The sequence below is a fragment of the Manacus candei genome, unplaced genomic scaffold (genome assembly GCF_025592945.1).
Source record: "Manacus candei isolate 608988 ecotype Guabito, Panama unplaced genomic scaffold, ASM2559294v1 h1tg000014l, whole genome shotgun sequence".
Taxonomy (NCBI): domain Eukaryota; kingdom Metazoa; phylum Chordata; class Aves; order Passeriformes; family Pipridae; genus Manacus; species Manacus candei.
Window position 1 is genome coordinate 24028458 of NW_026138062.1, and position 10967 is coordinate 24039424.

Consider the following 10967-nt stretch of genomic DNA (forward strand, 5'->3'; position numbering starts at 1 on the left):
AAGTGTTATGAATCTTTGGGTAAACAGGCTTTTTAAAAAATAAGAAGAAAAAAACCAAAAAAAACAGAAGAAAATAAAAATCTTATTTCTCAGGTTTCAAAAAGCAAATGTTAGGTTGCATTGTGAGGAAGGGGAAAAAAACAGAACAACAACAAAAATCCCTTTTCAGCAGGATTATGAAGAACTCCAAGGAGCAGATTAATCCAAGACTCTTTCCAAGTTTCTTTTCTCTTCCTTTCCCTTCCTTTCTCCTTACAGTTGATTTTCAACATAACCCTTTGGCTGCTGTTTTTACTGTAGCTTCAGAGCTGAACGAAACACAACAGTTTTCTTTATAATTCTTATAGCACATACTATTTAACAGACAGTTGCTATGCCAAGCACCTGACATGATATCGTAGGGATTTTTTTACCTTATACTTGCTATTATGGAAACTTGCAGCAAGGAAACATTCAGACTCTGTGTTGAGTAATATCTATTCCATGTAATCTTTTATTTTATATAGTAATGGAAGATTATCTTTAGAGATGGAACCAAATTGGTAGGAAATACCAATATTGCCTACATAGAGTGAGAGATAACATTTCTGGCAATTTTACTATCACATGGCCTTACAAGTAGCAAGGTAGGCATAGAAACTAATGGAAGAGAGTCAGTAGTGTTGGAAATGTATTATATGTGAAGATAAAATGGGTCCTTCCATGAAAATCAAATATATTTTTCATGCCTGGGGAAACTGCAGTTGAGGAAATCCAAACTCTCCTTTGGGTCTTGTTTATATGACATCTTACCAAAAATTCCCATATAAAGAAATACTTTTATATTTCTCTCTAGCTTTTAATGATGCAAATCATAGTCTAAGAAGCCATAATTTACTCTCTAACCACACAACAGACTGACAAATAAGAAAATAACAAAATGCGTGTCTGCATATTATCAATCTTTCCTGAAAATGAATGGTTGGAAGGCAAGTATTGGTTAAGATCGGCTTCTGAAATGTTCAGTTCTGCTGGGTTTGTGAGGCAAGCTGACAGGAAGAACTCCATGCCTCAGGAGATTTTGACAGAATTTCTACAAGTGGACAATGTCTGGACTTGCAAACCAGGGTGAAACTGCCCCAATCCCTGTCTGTAACAAGAAAAAGATGGTAGAGATAAGGTAAGCAAAGGAAAGAAAACCTAAAGTACCAATTGAAAAAGTTAGCACCTATAAAATAAAATAAAATAAAATAAAATAAAATAAAATAAAATAAAATAAAATAAAATCATCCAATAAATGTCAGACTGTGCAGACCAGATGTCAGAAATAAAATATAACTCAATAACTATAATATATATTTTAACAGAGATGACTTCATGTCGCAAGAATCAATTCAGGGGTGTTCAAGTATGGGATTTTGATTTACGTCATAAGATAAAAGTATCATATTCAGAGAGGATAGCTCTATTGGAATAACTATAAATAACTAATATAATTAAAGCTCTATTGAAAACAAATATTTTACATTAGTACAGTATAACTCCCTAGAAGAATAAAAACAGAGTTCTGTATCTACAGTGGGATTGGGATTTTTGAAACAGTAGCATGCAAGGGCTTAATGCCTGCTTTTGGTTGAGTCTTATACGTCATAGTTACCATATTTAATATGGTTTCACTGGGTTACTGTCCTGCTTTTGGCTAGGATAGAGTTAGTTTTCTTCTTAGTAGCTGGTACAGTGATGTGGTTTAGATTTAGTATGAAAATAATGTTGATAGCACACTGATAATTAAGTTGTTGCTAGGTAGTGCTTACTCTGAATCAAGGACTTTTCAGGTTCCCATGCTCTGCCAGCAATCAGATACACAAGAAGCTAGAATGGAGCAGCGTCAGGACAGCTGACACAAACTGGCCAAGAGGATATTACATTCCACAGAATGTCATGTTCAATGTACAAACCGGGCGGAGTTGGCTGTGAGGGGTTGATCACTGCTCAGGGATGGGCTGTGCTCAGTCGCCAGGTGGTGAGCAATGTGTTGTGCATCACTTGCCATTATTGGGTTTTATTTCTGTCTTTCCTTTTTGTTACAACTACTAAAATCAGTAGTTGTAGTACCATATTTTACTTTGTTTCAATCATTATACTGGTCTTATCTCAACCTTTGAGTTTTATTTTTTTCTGATTCTTCCCGTTCCACTGGGGGCATAGGCAGGGGAGTGAGTACTGTGTGGTACTTAATTGCTGGCTGGTGCAACACATTGTCACAATGAGAAGAGAGAAGAAATTGTTTCAAAATCAGAAACCGTGTTTAAGACCTTAGTTTTTTAACAATATCTTTGCAGATATATTTCTGTGTGCTCATGTATTCCTAATGACTACTGGATGATTCTTAAGGGTTTCTTTGGTTAAATATATATGAAGATCTCATTTCAGAACAGAGATGTTTGTATGCAAAATCATACAATATTTTAAAAATAATTTGTCCTTTCTATCCTTAGGGGAAAAAAAGACAATAACAACAAGAAAATGGTTGATAACTTTCATTTAGAAAAAGTGATACTATGCGTGCTGCCAGTAAAAGTTATATGCATGTATCCCCAGTAGGAATCTGCCTGAGTATGGAAATCTAACTTTCTTTTTACTTTCTCAGCCGGAAACATAATATATTGATGAGACAATATGAGAAAGCTGACAGTTCTTGCTGTTCCCATTCTGTAGTTAAATAGAAAGCTTTATTCACCACTTTGTGTCTAGAACCCTACACACATCATGAATTAATAACAAATAAAGAAAGGATTTTACAAACACACTTGCCTAGAATGTGCATTAAGGCACATTTACTTTCACTTCATGAAAGTAAACAGACATATTAGGACCGCACCACCCCCTGTTTCTAACTCCCTCTCCTAGTGTGAAGACATGGCACACTTTGTTTTGCAAAAATAAAAGGCTTGTTTTCAGAACTGACGTAGTGCTTTCCTTTCACACAGCATGGAAAAACATAGAGCAATGATTTGGGCTAGAAGGTTCATTTGGTCAAGACTGCTTGGTCAGTCCAACAGTCTGATTTCAGGACCCCTAAAACATTGCTTATGAATGAGTGTCAAACCCTAAGCTCAAATATCTCTACCAAGACCAATTACACTTCAACCCCTTGCAACTCAGTCTTTTTCCTGGACTATTAGCATAGCTTTTAAGATATATTCTTAATATTTAATCCAAAATTCTCCTCTGCAACTGGAGTTCATTATTCCTCTTTAAATTCTGATTCTCTAAGGGGAGCAATTGGTCCCTTTCTTCCTTAAACTATAGCTTTTTGGATTCAAGGACAGTAATATGCCTTTTCAGTCTTCTTTGTCTATAGAATCAATGTGCACAGTTCACTTAGATTTTTCTCAAATGTCTTTTTTTTCCCAAACTTTTTATTAGTTCTTTGTGTCTCCTCTGAACTTCTAACAATTATATGTATACTTTTTTTTAAGCTACTGCCCAAAATTGTGTGTAGTGTTCCAGCTCACTCTGGACTAGCATGGATTACAGCATAACCATTTCTTGTCCTTTATTTTTATATGATACTTGTTTTTTGAGAGGACTTGAAAAGGGTGGGGGGAAAGTGCTGCTAGTTCTATAACCTCTACCTTTTAGAGAAATATGGAAAGGAAAATATTCATCTATATTGGATTAACGTGCCCAATATTGGGGGACTGCAGGCGTGGCCTCTGTGAGAAGAGATCAGGGCTTCCCTGTGCTAGACACAGGCTGTTCCAGGAGCAGGAGATGCTCCAAGTGTCAGAGGAGATATTCCCTGCAGCTCGTTGAAGAGGCCACAGTGCAGGAATGGAAAGGAGAATGACGAGGAAGCAGCAGCAAAAAGACACCTCCATGTAGCGGCTATAATTCCCCACCACTTCATCTCCCTGCAGCATTTGGGATGGTGAGAGGAGTCTGAGGCCAAGGAGTGAAGTTGAGCCTAGAAAACAAAAGAAAGATATTCTCTTATTGTTTGAATTTTTGTTTCTCACTACACAAAGCAGTAATTAAATATTTATTTTATTTGGCACTAAATTAATTTTCTTCAAGACAAATTTTTTCTGCTCACAACTGTAATTGGCAATTGATAATTGATAAGCTATCTGCCTGGCTTTATCTTGACCCATGGCCTTCCTTGCAACTGTTCTTCCTGTTTTTCCCTGACATGTCCCTGGGAGCGTGAGGGAACAAATGAACAACTAGGTGGGCATTTAACTTTTTGCCAAACCTGACCCAGCACGTCATTGTAGATATATTTTATGTAAAGTTATGTATATTTTTTCTGTGCTTTTCATGTCTGTGTTCTTTCAAATGAAAAATAATTATATCTAAGCCTAACAAAGTATTCATAGCTTGCACACACAAACACATACACAAAAAGAATTGCTTGAGTGACAGCTCATAAAAGCATCTTATTTATTAAAAAAAAGAAAGCAAAATAAAGAAAATCAAACCATTGAATAGGAATCATCACTTTATATAGTAAGAAAAAAACCCCACCATATTGTGAATGTAATTCATATTTTGACAGCTACTTGAATCTGTCAGTATAACTAGAGAAAACATTGCCTATCGGTATGTCTACATCATCTACCTTTGACTTTGGATCAGAGACAGAGATTTACTTCTGCAGTAAATCTCCTGTTCATATCCACCTCCTGTACATAGGTTCTCATCCTGGAGAATGCAGATTTAATCCATTCAGATAAAAATTATCTCAAAACTGTGGCATGTGGGGACATGGTTTAGGCATGAACAGTGTGATGGGATAACAGTTGGACTCCATGATCTTAGAGGTTTTCTTCAACCTTAATATATGATTCTATAAACTGTGTTCTAGGAGCCCAGTGTGCATCCACTCCAGGGTGATATTCAGTCCAGGGGACTAGACAAGAGCTAATTTGAAGTAAAGCATCCAAACTGTATATGGAGCAGTTATTGGGTCCTCAGCATCACTTTTTTTCCCCTAAGATATCTGCTTTTGTTATGCTTTACTACTTACTGATATCCATACAACTCTTACCGAAAAAATATTTTGGTTCTCGCCTTCCTTTAATAGTTCAGTCCAAAGACAGGCAAAGGGCTTTATTCATAAGACGTACTGATGATCCTTCAAAGTAAATATCCTGAATGGAGAACTAAATTACATCTGCAGAAAGGAAATGAGTAACCTGTTGGCTGCTGATGTATTATCATTATATCCCCTCTGTATTGCTGACTCTCTAAATGCAGTTCCAACTAATAGGGAGAAAGGTATGGTAGTTTTGACAAAACACTGATATTTTTTATTGTTTTTCTTTGCTTTGTGAGGAAATGTTACCTGGTAGGCTTCTTGGAGCTGATCCTCCAAGATCTAAGACACCAAACAAGGCTCCCATATAGACTGCTATCATTATCTTGCCTGTTATTTATATAGGTAAAACTGATCACAGAAACTGATTATCAGAAACTGATAATAGCTCACAGAAATTGCATATAATGTGCAATAGGAAACATCATTTGCACATTTTTACTTTAGTGAATTAAATATGTGATACTATGCATATTTTACTTATACCTTTGTTTATTCTACTCAGTTCACTTGTTAAGGTCCTTTTAGGCATTGTCATGCATGTTATACTGTAGCTCAAGTTCCACTTGAATTTTCTCATGTATCATGTATACTAACAATACCTGAAATTCTGCTAAACATCAGAGATGAGAAAACAAAAAGATTATATGTTTACATGGCAGATTTAGTTTTGATGAGGTAACAAAGCTTGCTTCTATTTTATTCTGATCAGGATTTCTGAGAGTCAGCAAGAGTCGAGAGGGCTGCCCCAAGAGTAGGATATGTCATGGTTTTTCTTTTGGCCTGTGTAATATGTCCACTTAGGGGAATATTAACATGCTCAATCCTTTGTACAACATTTCTCTTTGTCAGCATCTTGCTTTGAGACTTCTGTCTTTATGCTCAAAAAATGACACTTGGCATATGACTACAGTGGCTTGGGGATTGGATGGATTCATCTTCTGTTTGTCATTCAGTAACAGGTTCATGTTGAATCCTCCACATGCCTGAAGATAATACCGAAGTGGAAAAATTCTTTTTGACATTGGAGATCCTTTGTAAAATTTCATACCTGATACTCGCTGGTCCATGTTTTTCCTATTTTTATATTCAACATTTAAATTGTTTATTAATTCCATGTGATCATTAATCCTAAACAAGAGGGTAATTGAACAGATATTACTTTCATTTCCCCACAGATTTATATAACTTGAAAAGAACCAAGGAAAAGGCATACTAATAATATTGCCTTAATTATATAGATTTTAATGATAAATTTTTGCAGAAATGCTAATACTAAGATGCAAACATATATGTATATATACAGATACACATCTTCATTTCTACACTCTATTATCATATGTGACAAAAATTTGTTGAGATTTCCAGGATCCCACATGAGAGGAAATATCATGGAGGATCATCTGCTGAAGGGTTTTCTTTCAAAAGATGCTATAAGTGGCCTTGAAAATGAAAGTAAAAATATGCTTTTGACAGAGATGGCCACTTTTTGATGAGTTTGAATACAAACTAGAGATGGAGTAATGACATATCTTGTATAGGCATCACATATTTTTTTATCATGCACAGAACTGTGTATAAAACTATGAAAAATTCCCATAACTGACCATGCAGTTTTCATTAGACTGCATATGTAAGTCCAAAATCAAAACAACTAGTTCCACTAATTATATTTCAGAATTGGGAATGGGGAACTTAACAAGTTGATATCTTCTCCTGTACTGTTTTATATGTGAGTCTTATTATCAGTAATACATGGAGAAAAAGATCTCCTGATCTTAAAGCACCTTCTATTCAGAGGTTCAAAACTCTGAGCAAAACCTAAGGACTACAACCCCTTCAAAGGAAGGGAAACAGAGAGATCAATCCCTTAAAAAAACCCAAACAATACAAGGGTTAGAGAAGTAGCTTGTCTTTAGAAGATAAGTATCATTATACATTGTAGATAGTTTGAAAAAAGGTAGAAAGCAAGAGAATCTGACACTTCTCCTTCTCCAGAATAGATACTTTTCAATGTCGGTGCACCACGATTATTGTTTGCTATTTTAATCCAACTCTACAAAAGGCTTTGCTTCAATGATATTTTCTCTGGAAGAATAACCTAGTGTGTTTTATGTTAGTCTTCATCTCCAGTGAATGAAGACTATAAAAAATTGACTTGTTTCAATGTACTTTTGGAAATTCATCTGGCTACCGTTTCCAGTATGTTTCCAGGGCATCCTTTGAGTTTATGGAGACCTAATGATACATGATAGTTGTTGCTGGATGACAACCTCTGTCCCCTTTACCAGGGAAAGTTTTGGATGTGCTTTATGTAACCAGTAGAACATTTGCAAATCTGACCATATCTACTTGAACAGCAGTTGTTAATAATTCATCAAATAGCTAAAAAGCCATATTAAAACTATAGTATATTTCCCCAGTGTTTAGAGTTCTTTCATTTAATGAACATCATCAGAAGAGACATACAATCATTCAGGATTTTATATGATAATTTAGAGTAAAAAGAGATATGGTAAGGTTCAAAGAGGGATACCTAAACATCTGTGTAATTTTTAAAGGATTTTAAAAATTCTACCTGCTTAATATAATTGTAACTATCTTTACAGATAATAAAACATTCACAGCAGATATTTTCTGGGATTATCATATCTCTAATATGTCTAAAAAACAGACAAATCTAAGAACAGAGCTTGTCAATCAAGAGATGCTTTGCTTTCTCCTAGATAGGAATCACAATTATAAATAATTTCTAACGCTGATATAGAGCATAGAGTTAGACTAATCAGGCTTTGTGATCTGTACATCTGATGAATATCTAATCAATTGATTGCCCACAGGTCACTTAATATATCAGAGAGAACACAAAATAATGCAGTTTCTGGAAGAAATTTTACTTAAACACAATGAAAACTACTTTTAACAAAAGTCTTTGACACTGCCTCCCATGAGATCCTCATGAAAAACTGTTGCTGGATAAACAGATAAACAGAAGTTTGAAACTGGCCGAATGGCCATGCTCAGAGCATGGTAATGAGTGGCAGGAAGTCTGATTGGAGGCTTATGCATCAATATAGGGGCCCAATACTATTTAACAGCTTCATTAATAAACAGGATAAGTGTTAGAGTGTACTTTCATTGAGTTTTCAGATAATCTGAAACTCAGAGGAGTGGTTGATATACCAGATGGTTGTGCTGTCATTCAGAGGAACTGTGAAAGGTTGGAGAAATAGTCTAACGGGGATCTTATGCAGTTCTAAAAAGGGAAACACCAAGTCCCACATCTGAGGAGGAATAACTCCATGCGACTGTACAGGGTTGGGTCTGACCAGCTGGGAAGGAACTTCACAGAAAAGAACCTGGGGACAGACAACAAGCTAACCATGGGCCATCAATGCACTCTTGCAGCAGAGAATACCAACAACAATCTAGACTGCATCAGAAAGATAGTGACTAGCAGGTTAGGTGAGGTGATCCTTCCTTTTTTCTCAGCACTGGTGAAATACATCTGGAGTGCTGGATCCAGTGCTGAGGTCAATAGCACTAAAGGGACATGCACATGCACCTAATGAGCAAGCCCAGTAAAGGGCCACAGAGGTAAATAAGGAATTTCTCATATAAGGAGAAGCTGGGACTGTTCAACATGAAGATGAGAAGGCTCAGGGGGGGGGTCTTATCAACAACGATAAATGCCTGAGGGGAGACTTGAAAGAACATTCCTCTCATTCACATCCAGTGATGAGAGGCAATGGACACAAACGGAAATAAAGAAAAATTTATTTTTAGAAAGAAAAAAAAATACTGTGAGTGCCAAACACTGGAATAGCCAGAGAACCTACAGAGTCTTGAACCCCGAAAAAATTCAAAATCTGACTGGAGAAGGTCTTCAGGAACCTACTCTGCCTGGCCCTGCTTTGAGCAGAGAGGTTGGAGGAGACAACTTCCAGAGGTGCTTTCCTACTTGTATATCATTGCTGTCCAATATTCCTATCATCTGCACTGAATTTTATATATGTCATATTGAAAAACCCCAATTAAATATTTTGTTTTCTTAATTAAAAAAATTCTGTTTTTTATATCTGATTTGTCCATGCTGAAAGAGCTTTAGGTGTAATGGATGAGTACCAACTTCAGTATGAATCAACAATGTGTTTTCAGTGTAAATAAGAGAATCTACATATCTGGTTACTGTAACAGGAATGTATGGGAGAAGAGAGGAAATTATTGTTCTCCTCTACATAGTGCTATGGAGACATGCTTTTGGATCAGACCATTTGAAGATGGATGCGGAGAAGAAGTAAGAAATTCTGTCAAAATAGTGAAAGCACATTTCATGCCCTGTGAAGAGAGATTAAAAGTGGTAAATATTTTTAGTCTAGTGATGAGAAAAGTAAGGGGCAATCTAAATGTTTCTCACAGCTGTTTTAATGGCAGCTTACAAAAATGATAGAGACAGATCTTCTTGGTAGTACCAGATGATGTAAAAAGGGGCAGAGGACAAAAATTTGCAAGCAACTTTTCAAGACTTGTCACCAAGTTGAAACATGTCGTAAATTAATCTCCTAGTCATAATGACTAGGAGAAATATTTCCAAGTATGGATGAAAAATTAACTGTTGAAGTAACTGTTGAAGTCATGGAGTTACGCAAGTGATAATGCTCTTTTTCATTTTAGGCTTCCTAATTAGAAAACTCCCAATATATCTAAGGAAATCACATTGACCCCCATCTTTATGGATATTTAAAATTATAATAACTCTTAAACTTTGGGCGCAATGGTTGCAGAGATTTTATTTTACATATCTTCTGAAAACTTGGGGCAACAAAAAATTTGAGAAACAATGTAAGTTTCTGACAAAAGAATCAACATATAAGTATTTGTGGCCTGAATATTATAACATGTGCAAGTAATTTAAGCTAGAATGTTCAGATTTGGTCTTCAGAGAAGTGAGAGTTTATCTCCTACAGTTTAGAGCATCATAAACATGTGCACTACATACTTATGAAAAGAAGACAACAGGGGTGAGAAGAAACTACAGGAAAAAGTTGCACCAAAACCAACACATCTTTTTCTACTTTTGATGCAATGAAAACCTTGTTGCCAGAGATTACACAAGAAACTCCAAAAGAAATAATTTTTCATAAATTTTAATATGGAAGTCTGCCAAGATGACAATTCAGAAAGGATTTTTGAGCAATAGAGGACTGTATCAGTTTACATTTTGGAGATTTTTTTTTTTGATGTGAAGACACAGACCACACACATTTCATGGAGAGTAATAACATTGGATGATAGGAAATTAAAATTTGGATAACTATTAAAATACACCAGATAATTATTGAACAGTTTTCTATGCCAACAATTTATAATAAGTGAAATATGTAAGTTATGTAAACTTGAAATTGCTTTATGAATTGTTTTGCATATATCTATGTATATGTCTTCTCTGTTTGCTGAAGACTGTTGACTGCAGCAGACTGATCCTGCTCTGGGCAAAATAAAAATGATGTTCTTTGTTCTTCATTGTTATTACAGCCAATCTGATATATGGCAGTAGGTCACCAGTCAAAGCCTATATTACTGCAGGCAATGAAGATAATACCTGACATCACTGACCAAGCTTCACTGAGCTCCCTATGCAGTGTGATCAATTTTGAAGGGAAAGGGATATTTCATACTAAAAAGGCCTTTATGACAACACAGGGATCTTTATGATCTCAGTTGTCTTACAATGAGATAAAACAAAACAACTAGTAAGTAGGCCCAATGTTGTTCCTGGATAGAAGACTGTACATTTCAAACCTGGACTATGAATGAACACCAATTCAAACACAATAATGTTTAATACTTTTGCATGGAGTTTTGGTATAAGATAAAAAGCTCTTAT

At 35.6% G+C, this 10967-nt stretch overlaps 1 long non-coding RNA gene across 1 annotated transcript; it reads right to left on the reverse strand.

The window, feature by feature from the left end:
* Positions 1–3476: 3476 nt before the first annotated feature.
* LOC127467216 (uncharacterized) lies at positions 3477–10745 on the reverse strand. The gene is made up of 3 exons (XR_007903016.1): positions 10683–10745; positions 5033–5158; positions 3477–3949 (listed from the first exon to the last, which is right to left on the reverse strand). It is a non-coding gene; the product is annotated as an uncharacterized LOC127467216 (long non-coding RNA).
* Between the last annotated feature and the right edge of the window lie 222 nt (positions 10746–10967).